Source organism: Choloepus didactylus, chromosome 7 (genome assembly GCF_015220235.1).
Source record: "Choloepus didactylus isolate mChoDid1 chromosome 7, mChoDid1.pri, whole genome shotgun sequence".
NCBI lineage: Eukaryota > Metazoa > Chordata > Mammalia > Pilosa > Megalonychidae > Choloepus > Choloepus didactylus.
Window position 1 is genome coordinate 148,947,403 of NC_051313.1, and position 19,768 is coordinate 148,967,170.

Consider the following 19,768-nt stretch of genomic DNA (forward strand, 5'->3'; position numbering starts at 1 on the left):
GAGCAGCTGCTGCAGCTGGCAGGTGGGTGGGGGTCAGTGGAAGCTGACCATGCACGTGGTTCTGTGTGGCATGACATTGAGGGAATGTGGCCTTGGGGCAGTAGGCTAACGCAGTCCTGGGAAGTCTCCTGAGTTTCTGGGGAGCCAGATTTCCCTGAAAGACTGACTTCCTGTAGAGGTTTGACATTCTCATCTTCTAAGGGGGAAAACCCAGTATAGCCAATGAACTAAAGACAAGAAGCTTTCCAATCAGTCCCTGCTATGTGGATATTTGTTAGTAATGACTGATGTGGAAACTACATTGGAGATTTTATTGCTTCAGGAAGAACAGGTAGAAGAAATGCGATACACAATATCCTGGTCTCCTTTGCAAGTGGCAACAGCAATGAATTAGCCTTGTCAATTAGCAGGTCTTGATTTCAACAAGACAGAGGGTGAACAAGACGCACAGTGAAATTCGACAGAACAAAGTGGGGAATCACAGGGGGAAGCAGCAAAATCCAAAAGCTAACAAACACCCCACTTTGACCTTCAACAACACCTGATGATGTTTGAAGTCTCCATGGCTGGCTGGAATGCATTTGTTTCCATGGGTGCAAAGGGGAAAAAGAACATGGATCTGCTGCATCACAGGCACCTGCCTGTTAGCACGTTAAAAATGGGTGCATGGGATCTGACACCCAGGGAGTGAATCTCCCTGGCAACGTGGAATATGACTCCCAGGGAGGAATCTAGACCCGGCATCATGGGGTGGAGAACATCGTCTTGACCAAAAGGGGGATGTGAAAGGAAATGAAATAAACTTCAGTGGCAGAGAGATTCCAAAAGGAGCCGAGAGGTCACTCTGGTGGGCACTCTTACGCACAATATAGACAATGCTTTTTAGGTTCTAATGAATTGGAATAGCTAGCAGTAAATACCTGAAACTATCAAACTACAACCCAGAACCCGTGAATCTTGAAGATGATTGTATGGAGGTGTGGCTTGTGAGGGGTGACAGTGTGATTGGGGGAGCCGTGTGGACCACACTCCCCTTTGTCTAGTTTATGGATGGATGTGTAGAAAAATGGGGGAAGGAAAACAAATAAACAAACAAAGGCACCCAGTGCTCTTTTTTACTTTGATTGCTCTTTTTCACTTCAGTTTTTATTCTTGTTATTTTTGTGTGTGTGTGGTAATGAAGGTGTCAGGTTGATTTTGGTGATGAATGCACAACTCTGTAATGGTACTGTGAACAATTGAATGTATAATTTGTTTTGTATGACTGCATGGTATGTGAATATATCTCAATAAAATGAATTTAAAAAAAATGGGTGGAGATTCTTGACCAAAAGGAGGATGTGAAATGAAATGAAATAAAGCTTCAGTGGCTAAGAGATTTCAAATGGAGTCGAAGGTCACTCTGGTGGACATTCTTACTCACTATATAGATAGCACTTTTTAGGTTTTAATGTACTGGAATAGCTAGAAGCAAATACTGAAACTACCAAACTTCAACCCAGTAGCCTTGACTCTTGAAGATGATTGTATAGCAATGTAGATTACAAGGGGTGACAATGTGATTGTGAAAACCTTGTAGATTGCACTCCCTTTATCCAGTGTATGGATGGATGAGTAGATAAATGGGGCCAAAATCTAAATGAAGAATATGGTGTGATGGGGGGGATGATTTGGGTATTCTTCTCTTATTTTTACTTTTTAATTCTGATTCTTTCTGATGTAAGGAAAATGTTCAAAAATAGATTGGGGTGATGAATGCACAACTATATGATGGTACTGTGAACAGTTGATTATACACCATGGATGATTGTATGGTATGTGAATATATCTCAATAAAACTGAATTTAAAAAAATGGGCACAGAGTCTGGGCTGGAGACAGATTTTCTCTACCTCTGCCATTAGCGATGGCTGAAAATCATGAGGCTTGTGTTTGAATGTCATTTTTATATGGATCTTTTCACTTTACCGTATGATGAAATGCTTTTAGAGAATAGCACCGACACTAGATGATAATTCTTCCTGTAACTCTGGCCCCTCAAATGTCAGAGGATTTAACTGTGTCTAATCACAAAGGGTTGATTGAACCCCAGGGTTTAAAGATCTCTGGTGCAAGTATTCACCCAGTAAAAGAATCATCCAGAAAGCAGTTTTTAGAATTATACATCTGTGTGTTGCTGTGTACTTTACACTGTTTTGTATTGTACAATATAGATGCTCAGCACTGCTCCCTTCTTTAATTGCTTATGAAAAACAAAAATGACGTATGTTACTGTGAATTTTTATACCACATTTTTTTTAAAAGGCTGCCTTCTTTCCCCCTTTTCCATACTGTGATGGTGTTCATAGAATAGAGCACACATTTTTTTAAACTCAGTCTTTACCCTCATTCCTTCCATATGGTTGTTCTAGTTTGCTAATGCTGCCGGAATGCAAAACACCGGAGATGGATTGGCTTTTATAAAAGGGGGTTTATTTGGTTACACAGCTACAGTCTTAAGGCCATAAAGTGTCCAAGGTAACAAATCAACAATTGGGTACCTTCACTGGATGATGGCCAATGGTGTCTGGAAAACCTCCATTAGCTGGGAAAGCATGTGGCTGGCATCTGCTCCAAAGTTCTGGTTTCAAAATGGCTTTCTCCCAGGACGTTCCTCTCTAGGCTGCAGTTCCTCAAAAATGTCACTCTTAGTTGCTCTTGGAGTGTTTTTCCTCTCTTAGCTTCTCTGGAGCAAAAGTCTGCTTTCAATGGCCGTCCTCAGACTCTCTCTCATCTGCAGCTCCTGTGCATTCTTCAAAGTGTCCCTCTTGGCTGTGTCAATCTCTCTCCTTCTGCCTGAGCTTATGTACTGCTCCAGTAACCAAGACCCACCCTGAATGGGCGGGGCCACACCTCCATGGAAATTATCTCATCAGAGTTATCACCTACAGTTGGGTGGGCCACATCTCCATGGAAATACTCAAAGGATTCCAATCTAATCAGCACTAAAATGTCTGCGCCACAAGATTGCATCAAAGAATATGGCTTTTTCTGGGGGACATAATACATTCAAACCAGCACAATGGTGAATTGATTGTCTGACAGATTTATCAAGACCCCTTTACTTTCTTATACAGGCATTAAGAAATATGCATTAATGTGAATACTACCTGAATTCAGTCTGTTTGATGTCTGCACAGACCAGAATTCAGTCTGTCAATTTTGTTTTATTCCCAAGCAGAGAGCTTTGCTCAACTGATATTTTTATTTTAATCATGAGAATTTTGGGGGAGTGAGAAGGTAAGAAAGAGAATTCAAGATAATACTGTACAAAGAACCAGAAATGCTTTGTTCTTATGGAATCAAATTTTGATGTAAGCTATTATTTAAATTTGGAGGACAGCTTACCCACCGAGGCTTCAAAAGATGGAAATAATTATTGCCTTGTAGTCATGTGGACACTAATCACAAAAAAACCTTTGCATTGTGTTTTTCTTGTCTTTATTCAGCCCTATCAGATCCAAATGTTATTATGCACTTTTTAATACTTATAAACTTTTACTATAATTGGAGTGAATTGCATTCTGATATAATAATAATCATTAGAAGATGACAAAATATTCCTTAGTATTGTTGATGGTTTGTTGTGTTTTGACATTATGGCACTTATTGTATGGTCATTTTCTGTGTGCTGTGTAGCCCATTTGGTTGGTATTATGACATCATTTATCAATGGTAATAAATAAGGAACCATTAATTAAAAAAAAAAAAAAAAAAAAAAAAAGACCTGCTCATCCACTCTGGGAGTATACAGAGGATACACTTTTCATCATAGCTAAGAGAAATAAATCTGTGAGAGAAGCACCTTCATCCCTTGGAAGCTCTGTGGTCACTTTTCTCTGTAGGTTAGATATTACTGAGGGAACTGCTGCCACTGAATTTGGATCCTTAGATGCAGTGGGGATTCTTGGATCCTGGAGTGGCACAGGACAAGTGGCAGCGTTTAATTACCAAAGAAAGGTGGATGTGGTCATTGACATAGACATTGGAGCCAAAACAGTAATCAGAATCGCTTGACCCACAGAGTCCTATGATGTGGGTGGACTAGTTGACCATGGAGTACCTAGAAGCACAATAGATGGACAGTCTACTAAATTCTCACTTGATCTGTGTAAGCAGACGAGTTCTAGGTTAAGTGACCATAAGCCCAGCTTGAACTACTGAGGTAGAGAGTCTCTCAATTCCCAGACTTGAGCCAGTTTTCAGACACAAAACCCCTTGAGTGAAGTGGAGGCTGTGTCCCCTGCAGGAAGGACCCTGTGACATTCTCAGAAATGTATACTGTTAATCTTTCTTCCGGCCTTCCCCAGAGGGACCTAAGGCCTTTTTCCAGGGTGACAGTGCATTGAGGTAAAGGAAGTAGACATTTTGGGGATTATTAGACACTGGCTCTGAATCTAACACTAATTCCAGGAGACCCAAAATGTCATTGAGGTCCACCAATCAGACTAGGTCTTATGGAGGCCAGGTGATCAATGGAGTTTTAGTTCAGGTCTGTCTCACAGTGGGTCCAGTGTGTCCCCAGACCTGGCTATTTCCCTAGTTCTTGAATGCATAATTGGAATAACATACCTAGCAACTGGAAGAATCCCCACATCAGTTCCCTGACCTGTGGAGCGAGGGCTATTATGGTGGGAAAGGCCAAGTGGAAGCTGCTCCAACTGTCTGTACCTAGGAAAATAATAAACTGAAAGCAATACCACGTTCTTGGAGGGATTGCTGAGATTAGTGCCCCATAAAGCTTGAATGATTGCAGGGGTGGTGATTCCCACCATAGCCCCATTCAACTTGACTGTGCCCAAAACAGATGTATCTTGGAGGATGACAGATTATTGTAAACTTAACCAGGTAGTGACTCCAATTGCAGCTGCTGTTCCAGATGTGGTATCATTGCTTGAGCAAATTAACACATCCCCTGGTACCTGGTATTGCAACTACTGATCTAGCATATACTCCATTCTCAGTAAATATTTGTAAAGACCACTAGAGGTTGCTTTCAGCTGGTAAGGTCAGCAGTGCACCTTCACTGTCTTACTTCAGGGGTATATCACCTCTCCAGCCCTATGACATAAGTTAATCTACAGGGACCTTGATTGCCTTTCCTTTCCACAAGACATCACGCTGGTCCATTATATTGATAATGTTATGCTGATTGGACTTACTGAACAAGAAGTAACAACTACTCTAGACTTATTGGTAAGAAGTTTGCATGTCAGAGGGTGGGAAATAAATCTGACAAACATTCGGGGCCTTCCATTTCAGTAGAATTTCTAGGGGCCCAGGAGTGTGGGGTATGCAGGGATATCCCTTTTAAGGTAAAGGATGAGTTGTTGCATATGACCCCTCCCACAATGAAAAAGAGGCATAATGCCTGCTTGGCCTCTTTGGATTTTGGGTGCCATACCCTGGCCCATTTCCCAGAGGGACCTGAAAACTGCTAGTTTTGAGTGGAGCCCAGAACAAGGGAAGGCTCTGCAACAGGTCCAGGCTGCCGTGCAAGCTGCTTTGCCATTTGGCCCATATGATCCAATAGTGCTTGTAGTGTCTGCAGAGAGAGAGATGCTGTCTAGAGTTGTTGGCAAGCCCCTATAGATGAATCACAGTGCAGACTCAGGAATTTAGAGCAAAATCCTGTCATACACTGTGGATAACTACTCTCCTTTTGAGAAACAGCTTTTAGCCTGCCACTGGGCCTTATTAGAGACCAAACACTTAACCAATGGCCACTAAGTTATCACGTGACCCGAGCTGCCCATCATGAACTGGTGCTGTCTGACCCACCAAGCCATAAAGTTGGGCGTGCATAGTACTCCATCATCGAATGGAGGTGGCATATATGAGATCGGGCTCAAGCAGGCCCCGAAGGCTCAAGAAAGTTGCACAAGGAAATGGCTCAAATGCCCATAGCCCCCACTCCTGCCACATTACCTTCTCTCTCCCAGCCAGCAGCTATGGCCTCTTGGGCAGTTCCCTAAGATCAGTTGACTGAAGAAGAGAAAATTTGAGCCTGGTTTACAGACAGTTCTACATGACGTACAGGCACTTTCTAAAAATGGACAGTTGCAGTACTGCAGTGCCTTTCTAGGACATCCCTGAAGGATAGTGGTGAAGTTGTACCAAGAACTTTTACTTAGAAAGAGAAATAGCCAGAGGTAACTGTGTATATTGACTCATGGGCTTTGGCCAGTGGTTTTACTGGATGATCATGGAAAGAACATGATTGGAAAACTGATGACAAGGAGGTCTGTGGAAGAGGCATGTGGATAGATTCTTCTGAGTGGGCAAAAAACATGAGGATATTTGTGTCCCATGTGAATGCTCACCAGAGGGTGACTTCGGTAGAGGAAGGTTTGAATAATCAAGTGGATAAAATGACCCATTCTCTGGATACCAGTCAGCCTTTCCCCAGGCACTCCTGTCATTGCCCAATAGGCTCATAAACAAAGTGGTCATGGTGTAGGGATGGAGGTTATGCATGAGCTCAGCAACATGGGTTTCCACTCACCAAGGCTTACCTGGCCACAGCCACTGCTGAGTGCCCAATCTGCCAGCAGCAGAGACCCACACTCAGTCCCCGATATGGCACCATTCCCCGAGGTGATCAGGCAGCTGCCTGGTGGCAAGTTGCTTACATTGTGCACCTCCATCATGGAAGGATGCAGTGCTATATGTGCGTGGTCTGTACAGAGATGGGAACCTTTATCGTAGGCATAAGCAAGGGTTTGATCCTTGGCCTGAGAGTTAGCAGATGTCCACGAGGCCCTGGCCTACATACTATGCCGTTTCCACTCAAACGACAGATGAGAAGTGTATTAGTTATGGTTTTCTAGGGAAGCAGAACCGACAAGAGATATCTATAAATACAAGATTTTATAAAGGTGTCTCACACATCTGTGGGAATGCACGAGTCCAAATTCCGTAGGGCAGGAAGTGAACTGGCAACTCTGATGAAGGTGTTCAATAAACTCCTCAGGAAATGCTTCGCTGGCTAGCTGAAGAAGAAATGAAGGTCCTCTCTCTCTCTGCTTTAAAACTCTTCAACTGATTGGATTAAATCCAGCTGATTAAATTCTCTCATTGCGGAGGACACGCCCTTCGTTGATGTAACCAGTCATAGGTGCAGTCAATCAACTGATGATGAACCAGCCACAAATGTCCTTGCAGTAATGGTTAGGCCAGTGCTTGCTTGACCAGACACCTGGGCACCATCACCTGTCCAGGCTGACACATGAACCTAACCATCACAAGAAGTAAAGGTGACACTGATGTTATTTATTCCTGTCAATAAGTGAAACAAAGAATGAGTGGCTGCTGGAAAGTATGGCTCCTGCCACATTGCAGAGTGGGTGGAAAGATGGAAGGACAAATGAGCGTGTTGGGAGCAAGGGCACCTGGATAAAAGACAGCCAGAGGACTGGCAGGCTGGGCCTGGCTGCGGTGGGCAGGGGCCTCCAGCCATCAGCCAGAGCAGAAGTGGAGCAGAAGCTGCTTGAGTGGCTGGACAGAGGGAAGTGGGCTGCCCTGTTCCTGGGTTGCAATGCTGAAAGAATATGTACCCCGCTATTTCAAAGTGGTACAGTGGGGCTTAACCATGGGTTCCTTTGATTTCGGGGGAAGCCAAGTTCCAAATTCCTGTACTTCTTAGACGTGGGCTCGCAACTGCCACTTACGTTCATGGCGTTGGTGGTTATTAGTCAGTGTGCCGGTTTGAGTGTATTGTGTCCCCCAAATGCCATTATCTTTGTAGTCTTGTGTGGGGCAGAAGTTTTGGTGCTGGTTGGATTTGCTTGGAGTGTGCCCCACCGAGCTGTTGGTGATAATTTTGATGAGATGTTCCCATGGAGGTGTGGCCCCACCCATTCGGGGTGGGCCGTGATCGGTGGAGCTATATAAATGAGCTGACTCAAAGAGGAAAGAGAGTGCAGCTGGGAGTGATGTTTTGAAGAGAAGCAAGCTTGCTAGAAAGGAACGTCCTGGGAGAAAGCCGTTTTGAGGCCGGAGCTTTGGAGCAGATGCCAGCTGCCTTCCTAGCTAGCAGAGGTTTTCCGGACTCCATTGGCCATCCTCCGGTGAAAGTACCCGATTGCTGAGGTGTTACCTTGGATGCTTTGTGGCCTTAAGACTGTAACTGTGTAGTGAAATAAACCCCCATTTTATAAAAGCCTATCCATCTCTGGTGTTTTGCATTCTGCAGCATTAGCAAACTAGGACAGTCAGTGATGGAGATTTACGTTGGGCCAGATCTCAGGACAAGTTTGGAAAGAGAGACAATTGAAATACCTAGACTCATCTGAGCTAAATGTATGGTAAAAATCCCTTTTATAAAATGCTTGTTTTCTTTAAAGGAAACAGAAGATGGATGTTTTACAGCACTCTGGGTTGTTCATAAACACCTACTTGCTTTCATTTAGCCCAGCATCTGAAGAAGAGACAGAACCAAGGGACTTTGCCTTTCTCCTCTCCCACAAGTCAACAGACAGCAAGTTGCTGCTTGGCATAAACCCAAGCTCTGCACGATTAATAAATGTAACCAGGCAGAGCCAGCAGGCAAATGAATTGGTCTGTTAACAAGTGCATGTCCAGCCAACAGGGTTAGCTGAGGTGACCCTCTCCCCTTTTCTTGAGCCTGACAGATATACTCAGTGCAATCAAATGTAGCCACTTTCTGCCCCAGGCATATTCAAAAGGAAGAAAAGAATGTGTATTTAATTAAACCCAAAATCTTATACAAAGACAGATCGACAGGACCAGCCGGCACAATCCTGCCAGAGAGGGAAAACATCAATTTAAATATTTGATCTGTATCCAAAATCCATTCCATCAAAGGCTTGGCAACTATGACAGTCTGCTGATCCATTTGAGAAATAAAATAGAGATTTCTGATGTGCTGGAGAGCTATCCTTGGCTCCCGAGCCCAAAGCCGTAACTGGCTCAAAGTATTGGGCATCAGATTACGCCAGCCCCAGGATAACACACTGTCAAGTTAAACAGAAACCAGAGCCGCCCCAGACTGCTGCTTTACGTCGCTGGGAGCCTGAGCTTCCTCACAGCTAAGCGGGGCCCAGTCCGTGAGAACTCGCGGAGGCTCAGAGGAAAATCATGGGCCAGATGCTCATGCCAACCCTTCTCACCGATTTCTGTTGCTCCTTTTGGACCTTTGAGATGCAGGTATTTGAGTGATCTGCCAAAACCCGAGATGGCCAGTGAGCTGCAGTTTGCACAGCTGTTCCATTTTGCAACTGTTGTCTTCATTCAGAATTTTCTGGAATCCTGAGTAGCTAGCCAACAATCGTTTGTTTTTTGTCTTCAGACTTGCACTTGGTCCTCCAAGGCGAGGAACTGGGAATGTCTCCTGTCGGCTGCCGCAGATTGGAACGAGACACCAGACACCAAGGGGCCAGAGGGCAAGCAAGCTGGAACATTCCCAGCTTCTTCCGGGCAAAGGAGTTGCCTCAAGTTGTAATACCCCCAAATGCTCAGCTGTCTACTTCATAAGCAGGATACCATTTGTGGAAGGCAAATCATGATAAAAATGACAAGTAATAAACCAGACAAATCTCCTCCCTCCCCCCGCCGTGCCTGGCACATAATAGCTGCCCAATGAATGTCAGTCTAACTGAGTTGTTCATTGACAAGAATGCCATGCTGACGCACAAGTGCCTTAACTCACTTTCCGCGCTTTGGAAAGGTCAAGTTACTGGTACCTCGTAGACTTAGTGCAAAACGAATCACTGTTTCAAAACAACATTTAGCTCATCAAGAACATGAGAGACATTTTGTCTCCAATATTCAGATATGCACCTCAAGGAGAAAAACACACTCTATAGAATTTTGGTGGGTGGGGTTGGATTTAGAACATATCTTGAGGCTGAGGGGAGAATAACCTTTCAAATGCACAAAATTGGCATTTCTATTCCATGAAGTTGTAGTAACAAAACCTCCCAGGGGTCACCCTCCCTGCCAAGGTGACCAGGTTTGCTGTCTGTTGATGGTGGCGTCGCCATTCTTAAGGGTGATGGGAACACAGATCTCCACAGTTGGGTTTCAGCCCTCATCCCAGGAGGGATTTAACACAGGTGTCTGTCCAGCCCATGTGCTCCCATTGGCGTTGGAAGCATGGCGACCCATGCGATCCCTTCCCTCTCCCAGCCTTCAACCTACCCGGGTCTCTCCTGAGCTCTGATGGCCATCCTTGCTGCTGGCTCTCCACCTAGCTCCTCCACTGCCCTTGTTGCTGGTCTGCTTAGCAGGTACCCCGGCTGCCCTTGCTGCCCCATTTCCTCCCCTTCCCTTCCTTGCAGCCTGGCTTCCTCCTGCCTTCCAGTGCTCTCGTTGAGCTCAATGACGACTTACTAATTACCAAATCCTCTAGGCCTGCAGAGTGCTTCTCTCACTTGTCTTTCTGCAGCAGAGCAGAGCCCCAGGTTCTTGAGGCCCTGCATGCTCCTGGTCCCCCTTCAGAAACTCCCCTCCCCACTGTGACCCCTTCTTCTTCTGCTTGCCCCTCAAGGGCTGCTGCTCTGAGCCAACCTTCTCCTCTCTTTCCACCCTGAATGGTGGCACTCATTGACCTGGCCTCACCTATACACTGACACCCCTCAAATGCCCCTGAGCCTTGCACGAGCGTATCTACCTGCTCGCTGGACATTTCCGATGGACCGTGTCACAGGTGTCTCAAATTCAACAGGTGTGAGATAGAGCACCTTATCCTCCCTGCCCTCCACACCTGATTCTCCACTGCACTATTTCAGTGGACATTGATTCCATCTTTGTAAACTAGAAACCCAGAACTCGACACTGACTTGTCTCTTTCTTTTAATCGTAACCAACCAAGTCCTGCTGATTTTACTTCAAGGATATAAAAAAAAAATCCGTTCAGTATTTTCCCATCACCTGCAGAATGAAACTGTAGCTCATTAATTGGTATCCAAGACTCTCCAAGACCCCACTCCAGTCTCTTTTCCCCCCACTCTGGGCTCACTCCACTCAGTTCTGGAGGCACTGCCCACGCCACACTGTCTAATGATCCTGGGACTCCCCCCTTTTCTGCTGTATCCTCCTAAATTATGCATCATTTAAGACCCAACATAGGTATCACTCCCTCCAGGAAGGCATCCTAAATCCCCAGGCTGGGTTGGGTGTCCTTCCTGAGGCTTCCACAGCAGCCCGTGTGCCCACATCCTCATCAAAACCATGGCCTTGTCACCATCGCAGCAATGTAGCAGCACCCCTGACCAGCGATCACTGTGTGTCTGGCACCTTGCTTGGCATGTTGGATCTCATTGCAGCCCCACAACAACCCCATGAGGTAGGTACGATATTTATCCCCAGTTCACAGGTGAGGAAACTGAGGCACAGAGAGGCTAAGGAACTTTTCCAGGGTCCTAGTCTATTTATAGCACCCATCCCCTGGTACTGTGTTCTCCTGCCTGGACAGCTTTCTGCTCTCGAGAATAGGAGCCATGGTGAATTTAGTTTTGGAGCCCCAGGGCTTGGTGTAGCTTCTGATGAGGAGGAGTTGCCATGCAGAACTGAACGAATCGAAGGGACCTCAGCCTCGTGACTCAAGCCAAAGTGGAGGCTCAGTAAAATGGGTCCATATGCAACCAGTTATGACTCTAAGGATGCGACCTTCCCACACAAAAAACACTTCTCCTCTCTGCTCCACCAAAGCTTCATAGCCCCTTAACTGAATAAAGACCTTCACTCCAGAAGCAAAGGTAAAGATTCAAAAGAAAATACAGCCAGTCCCCACCTTCCACCACGAGGCATCTCCCAATTTTGGTCACTGTTAAATTTGTTGACTTGGCAACTTCCCTTCCCAGTTATCCATTAATTCTAGAGTCCGTAATCCTCTTTATTATTATTTTTTTAATATGCAGTCACAAAATAGAGTTATTACATGGGAATCAGTCCGCTAAAAGTTTTCCTGCTTGTTACTATTTTACAGGAGGAATGAACAGCGAATGAAGATGACAGCCAACAGAGTTTGTTTTAAATAAAATATAGTGCTTATTAATCTGCAGGAGTTATTAAAAAATAAACTTTCTAAAATTGAAGTATAATATACATACAGAAAAGCAACCAATCTCAAAAGTACATTGTGAAGAATTATCACAAAGTGAGCATGGCTGGGACACCAGTTTCCAGATCAAGAAGTAGATTATCACCAACACCACAGTCACCCTCTCTCCCAAGCACCCACCCTCCCAACCACTAGGATAATCACTATTCTGACTTTTAACATCCCAGTTTAGTCTTGCCTGTTTTTGAACTTCATATGAAGGGAATTGTAAAGTATGCATTCCTTTGTAACTGGCTTCTCCCACTCAAACATTAGGTTGGTGAGAGTCATCAGCCATGCATAGCAGTTGTTCATTAGTTTTCATTGCTGTACGAATTCCACCGAATACATAAACTATAATGTATCCATTCTCCACTTGATGGACATTTGGGGCTATTCCAAATAGTGCTACTACAAAAATTCTAATATTCTTCATAGGTACACATTTCCATTGGTTATCCTAGGAGTGGTATTTCTGGAGCATAGGATATGTGTATGTTCAGCTTTAGTAGCTACTGCCAAAGAGTTTTCCAAAGTGGTCATGCTACTTTACATTCACACCAGCACTGCAGAGAGTTTCACACTCCACATTCTCACCAACACTTGCTATTTTGGCAGTCTTTTTCATTCTAACCATTCTGGTAGGTATTTACTGTTTTCTCATTGTGGTTTCAATTTGCCTAATGACTTAAGTTGAGCATTTTTTTTATATGGTTTTGGCCAATCCGGATTTTTTTTTTTTTTTGGTGAATGCCTGTTCACTTCTACTGCCTATTTATCTACTGAGTTGTCAACTTTTTGTAGGAATTCATTACATATTTTCAATATGAGCCATTTGCCTGCTATACAGATTACAAATATACATGCCCATTCTGTGGCTTACCTTTTCACTCCCTTATTGATGAAGAGAACTCTTCATTTTACTCCTGTTGAATGTGGTGAACTTTCCCTTTTTGGTTAATGTATTTTGTGTCCTGTTTAAGAACTCTTTACCTGCCTCTTAAGGAGAGTTTTAAAATCTATGCAGGTCTCGGCAGATATGAATGTCAGTATTAGTGCATACAGCCACTGTTAAAAAAAAAAAAAAAGATGAAAAAAAGCCCAGACTTCAATTAGTGATATGAATGAAGAAGGTCTGGTTAAGACCAGGGCAAGCAGGCCAAAGGGTAAAGGTTGAAACTGATTGTGTTTTAAAACTTCAACTTCCATATGAGACCAAGGGAAGAGATGTCTATTTGGTACAGGATCTAAATTTTCTAAATGGTACAACTCTACAGTCGATTTGTTCAAATACCACAATTGCATGGAACTTTGAATAGGAAGTGAGATACGGTAGGTTAGTATAGACTGGAGTGAAATAGTGACACATCCCAGAGTAATTTGGGCAGATAATAAAAAATATATTTACAGCCTCCCCCTCCCCAGCCCCGAGGATCTGAGGGAAGGTGTGGATGTGTTGGACATCCTCACCTGGACTGGTGTTGATGTTGTCACAAACATTGGGACTGGCGGTTTGATGTGCTGAGCCCTCGAGCATGGGACTTGCCCTTATAAAGCTCATTACCACAAAGGAGAGTCTAAACTTGTATGTAATGGTGCCTAAGAGTCTCCCCCTGAGTACCTCTTTGTTGCTCAGATGTGGCCCTCTCTCTCTCTAACTGAGCCATCTCGACAGGTGAACTTGCTGCCCTCCCCCCTATGTGGGACCCGACTCCCAGGGTTGTAAATCTCCCTGGCAATGCAGAATATGATTCCCGGGGATGAATGTGGACCCGGCATCATGGGACTGAGAATATCTTCTTGACCAAAAGGGGGATGCAAAATTAGACGAAATAGTTTCAGTGGCTGAGAGATTTCAAATGGAGTCGAGAGGTCACTCTGGTGGACATTCTTATGCACTATATAGACAACACCCCTTAGGTTTTAATGTATTGGAATAGCTAGAAGTAAATATCTGAAACTACCAAACTCCAACCCAGCAGTCTGGACTCCTGAAGACAATTATATAATAATGTAGATTACAAGGGGTGACAGTGTGATTGTGAAGACCTTGTGGGTCACACCCCCTTTATCTAGTGTATGGATGAGTAGAAAAATGGGGATAAAAACTAAAGAACAAATGGGGTGGGATGGGGGGATGATTTGGGTGTTCTTTTTTCACTTTTATTTTTTATTCTTGCTCTGGTTCTTTCTGATGTAAGGAAAATGTTCAGAGATAGATTGTGGTGATGAATGCATAACTATGTTATCATACTGTGGACAGTGGATTGTATACCATGGATGATTCTATGGTGTATGAATGTATCTCAATAAAACTGAATTTAATAAAAAAAAAAATCTATGCAGGTGTGCCAAGCCCCACTGTTCTGATGCCCACTAGTTGCCAGAAAATGAACTGAGCACATTCACAGATGTTATCTCCTATTTTGTGGGAAAAACCCATCTTCATCACCCTTTTCACAGTGTGTATGCTGGACAGTCTTCATGGCTGCCCTACACCTGAATGTCCTTTCTGCATGTGAAGAGAAACAGCACCTGACAGCAGCTGGGAACCAAGTGGGCATCTACACCCACCCCCACGGGGATCCCATGGCTGGAGCACTTGGAGAATGCAATGAGGCTTGATGTGCTTAGCACAGAGATACAGCCATACACAACGTGTGAGGTCTATAAGAGTCATTTCTATTGACTGAGGTTCCCTGTGCTGCGGTGGGGCTTGGAGAGCAGCAGACCGAGGAGGAGCAGAATAGTAAGGGGTGAAGCAAAGAGGAAGGAGAGAGAAGAGATGCTCCTTCTGCTCAGCAAATAAGTATTAGAGGGGTAAGTGGTGAGGATGTGTTCCAGTTTGCTAATGCTGCTGCTATGCAAAACACCAGAAATGGATTGGCTTTTATAGAAGGGGGTTATTAGTTACAAATTTACAGTATGAAGGCCATGAAAATGTCCAAATTAAGGCATCAACACAAGTGTACCTTCACTGAAGGAAGGCCAATGATATCTGGAAAACCTCTGTTAGCTGAAAAGGCATGTGGCTGGTGTCTACTGATCCTGGGTTGTGTTCCAGCTCCCTCTCAACTCCTGTGCATTCTTCAAAATGTTGCTCTTGGGGGGTTTATTCCTCTCTTAGCTTCTTCTGGAGCAAAGTGTCAGCAAAATCTGCTTTTGAAGGCCGTCTCCAAAATGTCTCTCTTGGCTGTAGCACTGAGTTCCTTCTGTTTGTCAGCTCTTTTGTATGGCTCCAGTGATTGAATTAAGACCCACCCTGAATGGGTGGGGCAACACCTCCATGGAAATTATACAATCAAAGCTCTCCCCCACAGTTGATTGAGTCACATCTCCATGGAAACACTCAATCAGTAGGTTCCAACATAACACTAATACATCTGCCCTCAAGATTGCATTAAAGAACATGGCATTTTGGGAGACATAGTACATCCACACTGGCACAGGATGCAACAGGTGGCGTCCAACACCCTAGCGGCATTCGTTATTTTGGTGTCAGAACGAGCCGTGTCCCAGACTGCACAGAGCCTACCCTAGACAAGCAACGAGTGTTGCTGCAAAGCTGGTAGAGGGCCCCAGGGCCTGTATCCTAGGAGGGGGCTCCAGAGCATGGCCGGGGCTATGATTAGGGCAAGGCATCCCCGGAGGTGGCCCCATACCAGCCTTTGACCTCTCATTCTTGCTCTTGGAATGGAGTGTCTTAAACCCACCATGAAAGGTCTGACCTACAGAAAGAAAATATTCGCCTGCTGGGCTTAAAAATGGTACTGTAAGTAGTTTGCAAATCTTTTTATTTATGACAGAAAACAGACCAGTGATTGCTTTGGGGTGGGGTGTGGTGGAAGGGAGTGGGAGGGAGGGGCTGCAAAGAGGCACAAGAAGACTTCTGGGGGTGACGAACATGCTCGCTGTCTTGATTGCGGTTGATGATGGTTTCAGGGGTGTCTTCATATGCCAAAACTTGGCAAATTGTACACTTTAAATATGTGCATTTTATTGTACGTCAATGACACCTGGATAAAGAGGTTAAAAAGTGCTCCCAACACATGTACACACATACACACACAGAGTAGTTTGCAATGAAGAGGTTAAATCTCCATTGTAATCACTCAAAGGAGACTACACCTTTCTCCAAACCTGCCTGCTTGCTGGAGTCATGCTCTTAGTTCTTGTCCTGGTCACGAGAGGAGACCTGATTTAGATGGTCTAATTCTGGAGCTTCAGTGTCTTGGGGCTCTGGGAAAGGCCCTAGCTGGGGAGAGAACTCAGCAGAGGAGCCCATAGGAAAGTCCGTCAGTCCAGCCTCTATCTTGCCCACACAAGTGCATCCACAGTCAGTGATGCTGGTGCTTTCCACAGGATCCCTTTTTTCCCCTTACAGGCAGTGGGATATTCTTTTCCTCTTCCTTCATGGGAAAATTGGAAACAGAATCAAGAGGGTGGGATGTGTTAAAGCACTAAGAGAAGCACATCTGAGAGTTCCCCAGACCCAGCCGAGGATCGATGTCTTTGTTATGATTTATGGGGAATTTTCTTCTCTCCAAACAGTGTGTTTTTGTAATAGTTTTTCACTCTGGGATATTTTAAAGCTCCAGGGACTATCTCTGCTAATAAAGAAAAGACGAAAACCAAAACCAGCGGTAACTGTCATAACTAACAGATTGCTACAAGCAAAAATTTACAGCAAGGTGTAGAAAAACAACATATTATTTTTCCGTTTGTCAGCAGGATGCCTGCCGTCTAGGAAGACGTGCTTCAGGCGGTCTTTGAAGTGACTGCCATCCACAGGGGTACACTGCCTTTTCCTGGAGTTGTGAGTTGGCCCTGGTGCATTTGAACTTCCTTTCTTGGTCTCTCCGGTGACCGATGGTTGTTGCCAGGTAACCAGCCAAGGTCTTTGGCAATGGGATCAGAGGCTGGTGAACAGGTCCCCAAGCCAGGAGCAATGCCCCAAGAACACAGTGCTCTCACCATCTGATCTCCCAACTCTTGAGGAAAAGAAGAAATCGTAGTTGAGCCCCAAAGCAAAATGTCAAAAAGCACCCTCTCTCCTATACCTCAAAAATTCCCAGCGATGGACAGGGGGTGACTGAGTGCTGGAAGACAGAATTGTCTGCTTCACAGTCAAGTCTAAAAGGTTCATGGGGTGCATGGGTGGGCACCTCTTCAATGCCCAGCCCCACCAACTGCAGCCCACACTAAGGACCCACGGAGGCTGGGATCTTTAAATAGGAATGAGTGGCCAAAGTGATGCTCAGCCCTCTGAGGGCATCTATTTCCAAATATTTGCATGCAGTCCCCTTTGGGAATCCGGGTTATGGTTCTGTAGGTAGGGACAAAGGGCATTGCAGCAACAAGTACCTTTCATAAAAATTAGTCATGTCAACTTGCTTGCAAAAAATTGAAATGTTACAATTGGCTACTTTAAAAGTTTCTCATAATCCCACCCACTAGAAATAAGCAGTGATAACAGTTTGATGTCTTTTCCATGAATGCATAACTGCCCCTCACCAGCCAAACCCATTTGGGTCCCGATTTGGAGAATGAGAGTCAGGCAAGTTTGAATCAGGAGGGAGAGAGCGTGTTATTCCAATGAATTTGGTTCCCGAGTTTAAGACAATGAGTAGCAAGAGTTTATATAGTAAGGGATTTATCTAAAAGTCTATCTGACTTTATTTGCTTCTGGAGATAGCTAGTGAAAGTTCAGACAACAAGGGATCCCTATAATAACATACATGTAGCAAGTGGCATAAATTGCTTCTAACATTCAAGAGGCAATAAACGTCACATTCATTTCTATTTCTAAACAAAATCAAGTCTGATCCCCAGTTGCTCATTTTCAGGGAATGAGAAAGTTCAAGATCTCATGGCTTCTTCCCCTTCATGAGCTTATCTATAACAATCTTTCTACAGAGCCCAGGGGACAAGGAAGGAAAGAGAACTGTTCTTGGGTGTGATGTGGTTGCTGTACAATCTCTGCTCCAATACGTAGTAGCAGGTGACATTTGTAAAATTATATGGCACCTATAAGCCTTGGTTTTCTCTTCAGAAAAATGTAGCTGATGATAATAATTGTCATCAAATAGAGTAGTAAATGTTCATCGTTATCATCATCATTATTGCATTGTTTTTAAGAATTCCACAGAATTCCATTTGTGCCGGTTTGGATGTATTATGTCCCTCAAAATGCCATTATCTTTGATGCAATCTTGTGGAGGCAGACGTATTAGTGTTGATTAGGTTGGAATTCTTTGATTGAGTGTTTCCATGGAGATGTGACTCAATCAACTGTGAGTGAAATGTTTGATTGGATAATTTCCATGGAGGTGTTACCCCATCCAGTCAGGGTGGGTGTTAATTGGGTCACTGGAATTGCATAAAGGAGTTCACAGACAGAAGGACCACAGAGCAGCTGTGAATGACATTTTGGAGAGGAGCTGCAGCCAAGATAGACACTTTGAAGAATGCACAGGAGTTGAGAGATGAGCTGGAACACAAGCCATGTGCCTTCCCAGCTAACAGAGATGTTCCAGATGTCAACGGCCTTTCTCCAGTGAAGGTGCCCTATGGTTGATGCCTTACCTTGGACATTTTCATGGCCTTCAGACTGTAACTTTGTCACCAAATAAACCCCCTTTATAAAAGCCAATCCATGTCTGATATTTTGCATAACGGCAGCATTAGCAAACCAGAACACCATTGTACGGGCATAAAATAATTCATTTACCCAATCCCCAAAAAGGAACATTTAAATACAGAGAATTAACTTTTACCAACTGTAACTGTATGCTAAACTGAAAATTTTAACTGAGACCCTATATCTATCTATCCATCCATCCATCCATCCATCCATCCATCCATCCATCATCTATCAATCATCTATCATCTATTTATCATCTATATCATCTATCTAACCATCTATCACCTATATATCTACCTATCTACCTACCTACCTGTCCATCTATTTATCTCTATCACTTATCTGTCTAATCTATTTACTTACCAAATACCAGAGTGAGCTATAAGACTGACCACCATGGGTGTATTAGTTATCTACTGTTGCATAACAAATTATCCTCAAATTTATTGACTTAAAACAACAGCATTTACTGTCTCAGCTTCTGGGACAAAAATCCAGGCATGGCTTAGCTCAGTGCCCTGGTGTAGGTCTCTCACAAGGCTGAAATTAAGGTGTTGACCAGGCTACATACATCTGAAGGCTTGAATGGGGAAGGATTCTCTTGCAAGCTCATTCTTGTGGACTCTGGCAAGACTACATTCCTCGTGGGTTGTTGGACTGAGGGCCTCATTTCCTCACTGGCAACTGGCAGGAGATCTCATTGAAGACCTCATTGAGTACCTTGCCACATGTGCCTCCCCAGAAGGCAGCTCACAAGTGGCAGGTGGTTTTCCCCAGAATGAGAAAGGAAGAAGCAGAAAGAGCAAGTGTATGTAAGATGGCAGTCACAGCCTTTTATAGCCTGATTTCAGAAGCGACATCCCATTACTTTTGCTATTCTATTTGTTAGTATCATAGCTATTTCCAGTACACACTAAAGGGGAGGGGATTACACAAGAGTGTGAAAACCAGGAGGTCGAGATCCCTGGGAGCCAGTTTAGAAGATGTCTATCAAGCTTACTAGACATTTGCAAAAATAAAATA

The 19,768-nt window shown here is 44.2% G+C and overlaps 1 pseudogene; it reads left to right on the forward strand.

Moving 5' to 3' along the window:
* The first annotated feature begins 280 nt into the window (after positions 1-280).
* On the forward strand, positions 281-511 carry LOC119539009 (annotated as a pseudogene).
* The last annotated feature ends 19,257 nt before the right edge of the window (positions 512-19,768 follow it).